A 10,929-nucleotide genomic window follows, 5' to 3' on the forward strand; every position below is an offset into this window, starting at 1 on the left:
ATTTATACCATGGAAACTGGTCATCACGCCACATCAGTTTTCCCCATCCCTGGAGAGCTGGCTGTTTAATGTTGGCCAGCAGGCCCATGTTCTGTGTGCAGGGCACTGTGCGGGAATTAAGATGTGAATGAGATACAACCCAGTCTCTAAGGATCTTGTAATTTGGTAGAGGGAATTGATGATGATGATGTTGATAATAAGTAGTCATTGATCACTTAACATGTATACTCTTCTAGAGCTCTACAGATATTAGTTCATTTGATCATTACAAAAAGGGAGGAGGCTTGAGGAAATTATTTACTTGCATCGATTTACTGTGGAAAGCGCTGTTTTATCCTAAATGCTTCCGTTTGCAATGCCAAAACTGCCCCTCTTTTCAGGCCCCCAGCCTTTCCCTAGTTCTTATTTATCTGGCTGTGTCGGGTCTAGTTGCAACTGTGGGATCTTTCTCACGTCATCTTTAGCTGCAGTGCATAAACTCTCTAGTTGTGGTGTGCAGGCTCAGTAATTGTGATGCTTAGGCTTAATTGCTCTGCAGCATGTGGGATCCTAGTTCCCCAACCAGGGATCAAACCCGTGTTCCCTGCATTGCAAGGCATATTCTTTACCACTGGACCACCAGGGAAGTTCCCCCCCGCCTCCCCAAGTCTATTCTAGTTGTGTGAACAAGTTCTTGTTGATGCTTTCTCTCTTCCTGTGACCTTAAAGACTTTGGTCATCCTCGGTCATCCTTCTTTTCATTCTCCATCTTTTCAGACTAAAGGACCCTAAGGCTTTGAGCTCACCAGTCTCCCTGTTTCCTTCCTCACCCTCATTCACCTGTCTCAGGACTTTTGCTGTCCCACTGTCTTTGTTGGGAATGGTGGGTGACACCTCATCCCCCTGCTTATTTTGAGGTTGACCTTTTGAGATTCAAACATAACTTCCATATCTGTATTTCTTCATAAATCATTTTAAATGCATCCTTGAAAAAGAAGGACAGGAGCTCACATCTTTAGAGTGAAGGATTTCAGAAGAAGCCTTTACAAACACTTCACGTTTTCATATCATCTAAGTCATATATGAACACAGAGGGCTTGGGGAAACGATTTTCACTGAAGTTGGCTAGTTGAGAAAAGTCAGTACAGCCAATGCATGTCAAGGCTTGGAGTTTGAACCGTGCCTGTGCAAACCACCAGCTGAAAGTGAAAGGGTTAGTCACTCAGTCGTGTCCAAATCTTTGCGGCCCCATATACTGTAGCCCACCAGCCTCCTCTGTCCATGGAATTCTCTAGGCAAGAATATTTTCTTTGCCAGGGGATCTTCCCAACCCAGGGATCAAACCTGGGTCTCCTGTATTGCAGGCAGATCCTTTACCATCTGAGCCACCAGGAAAGCCACCAGGAGGAGTGAATAAATCTGCATTCTTCCTTTATTTGCTGTAGGTTCAGACAAAACCAGGATTAGAGTTGGGATTGCTGCTTCAAGCCCTCTTACTATTTGATAGACAAATACATTTACAAGTAGGATATTCTTATTCATCTGAGGTGGAAATATGCTATAGCTCCTGGGAATGCATCAGGATTCTAGCTACGGAAATTTATTTTAAAACCTAAACTTGATCCATCAACTTTCTTGGGCAAAAGGGAAACCAGCAAATGTTTGGTTTAAAATGGGAAAGGAGAAGCCAGCCTTCCCTTTGGCGTATGTAGTGAATAGCTCATTCTTGTCTTTCTTCAAGCTTCCTCATTCAATTAATGTAAATACGTTAATGTGGTATGATTTCCCTAATAGACAACACTGATAAAAACAGGGGTGGGACCGAACCTTAATGGTTTCTGTAACATGTTTAATTTCTGATGTTGCTGTTAAATGTTGAGGAAAATTAGTCACATTTAGAACCATCTGTTTCCAAAAGTGGTTAAAGTGTGAATTGCCTTCTAACTAGCCATTTTATCGCTCATAATAATAGTTGTGGCATGAAATTATTCTTTTGATTCCCTTTGTTTTATGCTATGAATACTTACACATTTTGCTTCTAGGGAACTGGGATTAAAAATGTAAAAGGACATCCTTCAAGTGTCCTGGCCTTTGGAGATGGAAAAAGAAATCTAAATTTCTTATTTTCTTCTAAATTCCAGTATACCTTATCTTTGATTTAGGTACAGTTGTGGTTTGGAAGGGCTTCCCAGGTAGCTCAATGGTAAAAAAATCTGCCTGCCAATGCAAGAGACAGAGGTTCAATCCCTGGGTTGGAAAGAGATTCCCTGGAGAAGGGAATGGCAACCCACTCTGGTATTCTTGCCTGGGAAATCCCAGAAACAGAGGAGTCTGGTGAGCTACAGTCCATGGGGTCATAAAGAGTTGGACACAACTTAGAGACTGAGCATGCAGACATGGAATGGAAGCCATAGGTAAGAAGTATTTGAAACCTTCAGTAGTAAGAAGCACTGCATGATCGATAGATGGTTGAAGAAATGAATTTGGAGGATGTAATGTGTGGTGCTTTATACATTTTATTTCTTAGGTTGTTGCTGTTGACAAAATAGAAGAGGTGGGGGACAGTGGACAGGGTCCTTTAAATGTATGAATGCCTTTCACAGGAAGGAAAAACTTTAAAGCTGGCAACCAAAGAATTTGGCCAATGTAACCCTCAACTTTTTTTTCTTTTTGGCCTTCTGAAAGTTCCAAAGAATAGCAAGGAGAGATAAGAAAGCCTTCCTCAACGATCAGTGCAAAGAAATAGAGGAAAACAACAGATTGGGAAAGACTAGAGATCTCTTCAAGAAAATTAGAGATACCAAAGGAACATTTCATGCAAAGATAGGCTCGATAAAGGACAGAAATGGCATGGACGTAACAGAAGCAGAAGATATTAAGAAGAGGTGGCAAGAATACACAGAAGAACTATACAAAAAAGATCTTCACGACCCAGATAATCACGATGGTGTGATCACTCACCTAGAGCCAGACATCCTGGAATGTGAAGTCAAGTGGGCCTTAGAAAGCATCACTACGAACAAAGCTAGTGCAGGTGATGGAATTCCAGTTGAGCTATTTCAAATCCTCAAAGGTGATGCTGTGAAAGTGCTGCACTCGATATGCCAGCAAATTTGGAAAACTCAGCAGTGGCCACAGGACTGGAAAAGGTCAGTTTTCGTTCCAATCCCAAAGAAAGGCAATGCCAAAGAATGTTCAAACTACCGCACAATTGCACTCATATCACATGCTAGTAAAGTAATGCTCAAAATTCTCCAAGCCAGGCTTCAGCAATACGTGAACCGTGAACTTCCAGATGTTCAAACTGGTTTTAGAAAAGGCAGAGGAACCAGAGATCAAATTGCCAATATCCACTGGATCATCGAAAAAGCAAGAGAGTTCCATAAAAACACCTATTTCTGCTTTATTGACTATGCCAAAGCCTTTGACTATGTGGATCACAATAAACTGTGGAAAATTCTGAAAGAGATGGGAATACCAGACCATGTGACCTGTCTCTTGAGAAACCTGTATGCAGGTCAGGAAGCAACAGTTAAAACTGGACATGGAACAACAGACTGGTTCCAAATAGGAAAAGGAGTACGTCAAGGCTGTATATTGTCACCCTGCTTATTTAACTTATATGCAGAGTACATCATGAGTAATGCTGGGCTGGAAGAAACACAAGCTGGAATCAAGATTGCCAAGAGAAATATCAATAACCTCAGATATGCGGATGACACCACCCTTATGGCAGAGAGTGAAGAAGAACTAAAGAGCCTCTTGATGAAGGTGAAAGAGGAGAGTGAAAAAGTTGGCTTAGAGCTCAACATTCAGAAAACTAAGATCATGGCATCTGGTCCCATCACTCCATGGGAAATAGACGGGGAAACAGTGGAAACAGTGTCAGACTTTACTTTTTTGGGCTCCAGAATCACTGTTGATGGTGACTGCAGCCATGAAATTAAAAGACGCTTACTCCTTAGAAGGAAGGTTATGGCCAACCTAGATAGTATATTGAAAAGCAGAAACATTACTTTGCCAACAAAAGTCCGTCTAGTCAAGGCTATGGTTTTTCCAGTGGTCATGTATGGATGTGAGAGTTGGACTGTGAAGAAAGCTGAGTGCCACAGAATTGATGCTTTTGAGCTGTGGTGTTGGAGAAGACTCTTGAGAGTCCCTTGGACTGCGAGGAGATCCAATCAATCCATCCTAAAAGAGATCAATCCTGGGTGTTCATTGGAAGGTCTGATGTTGAAGCTGAAACTCCAGTACTTTGGCCACCTCATGCGAAGGGTTGACTCATTGGAAAAGACCCTAATGCTGGGTAGGATTGGGGGCGGGAGGAGAAGGGGACGACAGAGGATGAGATGGTTGGATGGCATCACCGACTCGATAAACATGGGTTTGGGTAGACTCCGGGAGTTGGTGATGGACAGAGAGGCCTGGCGTGCTGCAATTCATGGGGTCGCAAAGAGTCGGACACGACTGAGCGACTGAACTGAACTGAACTGAAGGGTCATTTTCATAGAAGGGGCATGAAATTTATATATTACAGCCCAAATGTTTTAGTGAGTAGGCCAAAGTTTCTGCAAGCCTGTCTGAATGTTTGTTAGAGTATTTAAAATGTTCACCTAATGTGTTTATTTAGGAAAGAAAGTGTCCCATTCTGGGTTGTGAATGGTGCTTTATTTTTGAGTGGTCACAAGAATAGTTGCACAGTTGCCTAATTTTGGATTACCTTCTGACATGTACTTATGGAAAAATGAGACCCATGTCCTTTTTCTGTCCTGAATGGGTATGGGTATTCAAATCTGCCCTAATGGTGAAGCAGATACCTCTGCTCTGTAGCACTCACACAGGGGAGGCAGTTGTTACTCAGTTACTAAGCTGTGTCCAGCTCTTTGTGACCCATGGACTGCAGGCCTCCCTGTCCCTCACTGTTTCCCAGAGTTTGCCCAGGTTCATGTCTACTTGAGTTGGTGATGCTATTCAATCATCTCATCCTCTGCCACCCTCTTCTCCTTTGCCTTCAATCTTTCCCAATAAACCCCTTCATGGATCACTGCCTTGTCATGGTGAAGGGGCTTGCATAACTCAATGAAGCTATGAGCCATGCCATGCAGGGCCACCCAAGAGAGACAGATCACAATGCAGAGTTCTGACAAAATGTGGTCCCCTGGAGGAGAGAATGGCAAACCACCCTAGTATTCTTGCTTGAGAAGCCCATGAACCATATAAAAAGGGGAGGAAGACTGACCTGCTTTACCGGCTGCCTGTCTGCTTGGGAACACTGTTTCTACTTGATAACATAAGTTTAAAAACAAAACAAAACAAGCAAACAACCTTTTCTGGTACAAAGAAGTTGAGAGAAAAAAAGAGGGAGAGTTTTTGGTATAAAAAGTTTGTTTATGAAACCTATATTTAAAGGTCTGTTTTTCTACATGTTAAAAATGAGCAGGACCCAGCTGTGAAATGAATTAAAATGAAACTGTGGTATAAGGTGATCATCCCATGGATGGAGGAGTCTGGCGGGATACAGTCCATAGGGTTGCAAAGAGTTGGACACGACTGAGAGACTTGACTTTCACTTTATAGGTTGATCATAACCTCCAGATGCTTAAAGGAGTAAAACATTAAGCAGTAAAACACTTTGTGTGAAATGTCGCTTTATGTCACCCGGGGTGGCAGCAGCTGGGATTACTTACTTGAGGTTGGATGTTACCTGGAGCTTTGGATCCTCAGTTAATGAGCTAATCCTTTTGAGGGTGAAAAATGGCTCCCTCAATTCCTGTGTCTGTTGGTATGGGAGGAACTGGTCTCGTCTGAAACTACTTCTTGGGTCTTTGGAATAGAGGTGGGGATAGCTAAAATTTGGGCATTTTATAATTAAGAATTTGAGCTACCTGCGGGAGAAGTTCCAGTATCTAGGCAGGCAGGAATCTGGCTTGGTCTTTACCGAATGATGGGTGAAGTGGGTTGCTGACAGCTTGTCCAGTGCTCTTCCATGATGGTAATTTTTAAATGGCATTTTGCTCCTCGTAGGGTAGTGGAATCCATTGCTTGCTTGCAAAATTTGTAAATAGCAGCTTTTATGGTACAGTTTATGGAACCAATGTGGACTGGAACACCTTAATTAGGCCACTGTAAGAATGAAATGTGTCTCACTTACACCAGGCAGAATACTCCATGGAAGTTCCGTGGAGAGAGTTTTTGATGGCTGTAAGTTGAGTGTGGAGCAGAGCCACGCCACCAGCTGCACATGGAATCTGTAATAAAAACGGGCAAGAGCCGTTTCAAAGACAATTGACGCGATTAGCTTCACTTACATTCTGTCAGCATTCTCTGAATTACCTCCGGACTCTCTCTTTCCACCTTTCTCCTGTTCATAGCCAAATCAGCTCTTGCATAGCAAATAGTCCTTTGTTCATGCCTTATTTGTAAGGGCTTTTGCTTGGAATTTTAATGATTATTTTTTTCTAGCTAAAAAATGAACATGAATGTGAGCAAAGGAGGGACTGACTGTCTTTCTCTTCTGGAGTATCTGCCTTCTATAAGCAGAATGTATAGTGCAGGAGAGCAGGTGACAATATTATATATTCTTTGCTACTTTTCTCTCTCAGACAAGTCCTCTGTTGCTGGTGTCTAGAGGTATATAGTTTATTTAAGTAGAAACAGCTGACAATATGGACATGAGTAATGATGAACAATTAGTAAAAAAAAAAAAAAAAAAATGATTAAAAGAATTTATTCTCCCATCATGAAATAGTTGCACAAAAAAGAGCTTTGACATTATCTTGTGTTACTAGATTATGAATCTTTAAAAAAATTTTTATTGATGTATAGTTGTTTTACAGTGTTGTATTCATTTCAGGTATACCACAAATTGAATATATCTGTGTATGTATATATTTATTCTTTTTCAGGTTCTTTTTAAAAAGTATTTATTTAATTGTACTGGGTCCTAGTTGAGGCATGCAGGATCTAGTTCCCTGACTGGGAATCAAACCTAGGCCCCCCTGCATTGGGAGTGCAGAGTCTTAGCCACTGGACCACCAGAGAAGTCCCTCAGATTCATTTCCATTATTGGTAATTATGAGATATTGAGTACAGTCCCCTGTGCTATATACTAGGTCCTTATTGGCAATCTATATTTTATATATAGTAGTGTGTATATGTTAATCCCAAACTCTTAATTTATCTTTCCTCACCCCCTTTCCCCTTTGGTAATGATAACTTTTCAGTTTTATTTTATATTGGACTGTAGTTGATTTGCAATGTTGTGTTAGTTTCAGATGTACAGCAAAATGATTGTTATACATATATATGTATCTGTTCTTTTCAAATTCTTTTCCCATTTATATTATTACAGAATATTGGGTAGAGTTACCTCTGCTATACAGTAGGTCTTTGTTGGTTATTTTAAATATAGTAATGTATATCTGTCAATTTCAAACTCCCAGCTTATCGCTTCTCCCCACCTTTCCTCTTTGTAGATGTTTTCTATATCGGTGACTCTATTTATGTTTATAAATAAGTTCATTTGTATATATTTTTTTAGATTCTGCATATAAGAGGTATCATATGATATTTGTCGTTCTCTGACTTCACTTTCTCTGACTTCACAACTCTGACTTCACTTTCTTCTGACTTCACTTCACTTGTATGACAATCTCTAGGTCCATCAATGTTGCTGGAAAGGGCATTATTTCATTCATTTTTTATGGCTGATTAATAAGGAGATCCAACCAGTCCATCCTAAAGGAGATCAGTCCTGGGTGTTCATTGGAAGGACTGATGTTGAAGCTGAAACTCCAATACTTTGGCCACCTCATGTGAAGAGTTGACTCATTGGAAAAGATCCTAATTCTGGGAAGGATTGGGGGCAAGAGGAGAAGGGGACGACAGAGGATGAGATGGCTGGATGGCATCACCGACTCGATGGACATGAGTTTGGGTAGACTCCGGGAGTTGGTGATGGACAGGGAGGCCTGGTGTGCTGCGATTCATGGGGCCGCAAAGAATCGGACATGACTGAGCGACTGAACTGACTGAATATTCCATTGCATGTATTTACTGCATCTTTTTTATTTTTTATTTTATTTATATTTTGGCTGCACCTCACGACATACAGGATCTTAGTTCCCTGACCAGAGATCAAACCCACACCCCCTGCAGTGGAACCACAGAGTCCTAACCACTGGACTCCAGGAAAGTCTCTACCATATCTTCCTTACCCATTCTTCTATGGATAGATGTTTAGGTTGCTTCCATGTCTTGGCTGTTGTAAATAGTGTTGCTATGAATGTTGGGGTGCATATATCTTTTCAAATTAGTTTTCTCCAGATACATGCTCCACAGTGGGATTGTAGGATCATATGGCAACTCAAGATTTAGACTTTTGAGGAACCTCCAAACTGTTCTCCATAGTAGCTATACCAATTTACATTACCACCAACAGTGTAGGAGGGTCAGGTTATGAATCCTGTTGGGTGTTAGTCATTTACTTTTTCATTTATTTATTCACTCTTTTTTGACTTCCCTGGTGGCTCAGATGGTAAAGTGTCTGCCTACGATGCAGGAGGCCCGGGTTCGATCCCTGGGTCGGGAAGATCTCCTGGGAGAAGGAAATAGCAACCCACTCCAGTACTCTTGCCTGGAAAATCCCATGGACAGAGGAGCCTGGTAGGCTCCAGTCCATGGGGTCACAAACAGTCGGACACAACTTAGCGACTTCACTTCTTTCTATACATATTTATTCTGTGCCTACTATGGGCCAGCTCTGCATGAGGCACTGGAGACAGACTAATGAATCAGTCATGGAACTTAACAAACATTGAAACTTGTTGACATAATGAACTACAATGGCGATGAAAGTTTGAGAGAGAAGTACGGTGGGCTTTGTGAACATTAGACAAGGGGCTATCTAATACGGATAAGCTTGGTCAGATGACAGTCTGGAAGCTGCCTCAAGTATTGATTAGTACTTATAAAAATACACAGATGAACAGGTAACTGTGAAATAGCATTTCTAGAAAAATATTTATAGAGAAATGTAGCTGTGTGTCCAGAGAATGTAGAGTGAGTGAACGGGAATACTTGTAGAACAGAACAGTGATTAACAGAGATCGTTGGTCACCTATTTTGTTTAAAGTGGAAGCCATCTCCCTGGAAAATAGATTCAGGTTTGTTTTGCTGATTGAGCCCTGAGAAACGGTGGTTGCTGTTAACATTTTCCAGCATCCTTTACAAGACTTAAGTATTCTGGGTAGCAAACACCTTTAGCAGAATTTCCCCACAAGTTGACTTTTGCAATTCATTTATTTGACAAGCTTTCCATGTTTCCCCGCTCTATTTTATCTTGTTGATTTTAGTATATTTAGTTTTCCCTGAACTCTCCACCTGACATCCACAAATTTGCCTCTTCTGTCTTGGTGTAATTGGAAATGGGTTGATGATGCTTTGTCTGCCTTCATCTTGTCTGATAAAGCTGCTTAACATGACAGGGCCAAATGCAAAGCCGGGTGCTCACCCTAGAGGTCCCCCTTCAGGCTGACATCACTCTGTTAGTAAAATGTTCTACTAGATTTGAATTTCCAGCACTGTGCCGCCAGCAATACAGTATAATGGGGGCCAGTTCCCTGGGGAGTAGGAGAGCACCGGCTGGGGACACCAGAGTTTTCAACTGCCATGGAATGGCAACCAGCCTGTGAAATGAGAAGCAGAAATAAGTGTTGAGGCTGAAAAGCGTCTTATCCGTCCCAGAAACTGCAAACTGAAGGAGTAACAGACTGTGGAAGCCAGGACTTTCCAGAGCTTCCCGTGTATCTAACACCATATTTATTGGCCATCTCAACTGGTTGCCCTCTGGGGACCTCAAAGCAAACAAGGTGCAATTGGACTCATCCTCCCCCATCCCCCAAAACTGTCAACCCCTGCCTTTTTTTCCTATTAACAGTTCTTTTTCCCTCCTGATCCATCTTCCATGTTACTTTCAGAGTGATCTAACACACTTATTATAACATTGTCCCTTCCTTGGTTTACAATTTGTTACTGGCTGCCTCTGTATATGAAGGATAAAATCTGAATGCCTCCATGGGAATGACTGCCCATGGTCTGACCTCATGCAAGCTACCAGCTTCCTTTCTGGCTCACTGTGTTATTAATTTACATCACACTGAACGTCTTGTTTTCTTGTTATGCTTCCCCTTCTCTTTGCATATTTTATTCTCTCTGGTCAGAACCTTATCTCCCTGAGAGCTTCCTTAGCAAACTGCAAGCCTCACTTCTAGGACCACATGCTCTGTGAAGCCTGGAGAGACTTTACAGAGAAGTCTTCAGAGGCTCTTTTGGCTGGCTCATAGATCCACCCCAATGCTCAGATTAAACCACCAATACTACCATTTTAGTGCTGACCGTGGCTGTCATAATTGTGTTTTTCTCTTGAAGGTAGGGTCCATGTCATTCCATCTTTGAACTTCTAGCACCTCATAGAATGTCTAGCTCTTGGAAGGTGCTTATGGGATGCAGGACAGCTGAGTAAGACTAGAGGTAGGCACCTCTGGAAATGAAAGATGAGCAGGGACTATTTGTGAGTTTGGACCCCGAGATAAAGACAGAAGGACAAGTTTCCCCTTTGTAAATGTTCCTGCTGCACCTCTGTCATAGTTCTGTCTAATCTATCCTATGGCAGAGGTGGCTAGTGGTTCAGCTGTATCCATTCTTTAATTCTTCCTTCAGTAATATTGCGTTGGCCAAAAAGTTCTTTTGGGTATTTCCATAAGATGTTATGGATGAATCCGAATGAACTTTTTGGCCAACCCAATAGAACTGCTGTTTAGTTGGTTGTGTGGTTTCCCAGCCAGAGAGTACATTTGTCACATTTCCTTACAAGATGTGGCCATGCAGTAAAGTTCTCACAAATATGATATGAGAAGGAGATATATGTGGCAATTTCATGTTATAACCTTA

The 10,929-nt window shown here is 41.7% G+C and overlaps 1 non-coding gene across 1 annotated transcript; it reads left to right on the forward strand.

Annotated features, from left to right (window-relative positions):
• The first annotated feature begins 8,497 nt into the window (after positions 1 to 8,497).
• On the forward strand, positions 8,498 to 8,569 carry TRNAR-ACG (transfer RNA arginine (anticodon ACG)). Its single transcript has one exon. It is a non-coding gene; the product is annotated as a tRNA-Arg (tRNA).
• The last annotated feature ends 2,360 nt before the right edge of the window (positions 8,570 to 10,929 follow it).

Source organism: Giraffa tippelskirchi, chromosome 7 (genome assembly GCF_054371585.1).
Source record: "Giraffa tippelskirchi isolate mGirTip1 chromosome 7, T2T-mGirTip1v1.2.pri, whole genome shotgun sequence".
Taxonomy (NCBI): domain Eukaryota; kingdom Metazoa; phylum Chordata; class Mammalia; order Artiodactyla; family Giraffidae; genus Giraffa; species Giraffa tippelskirchi.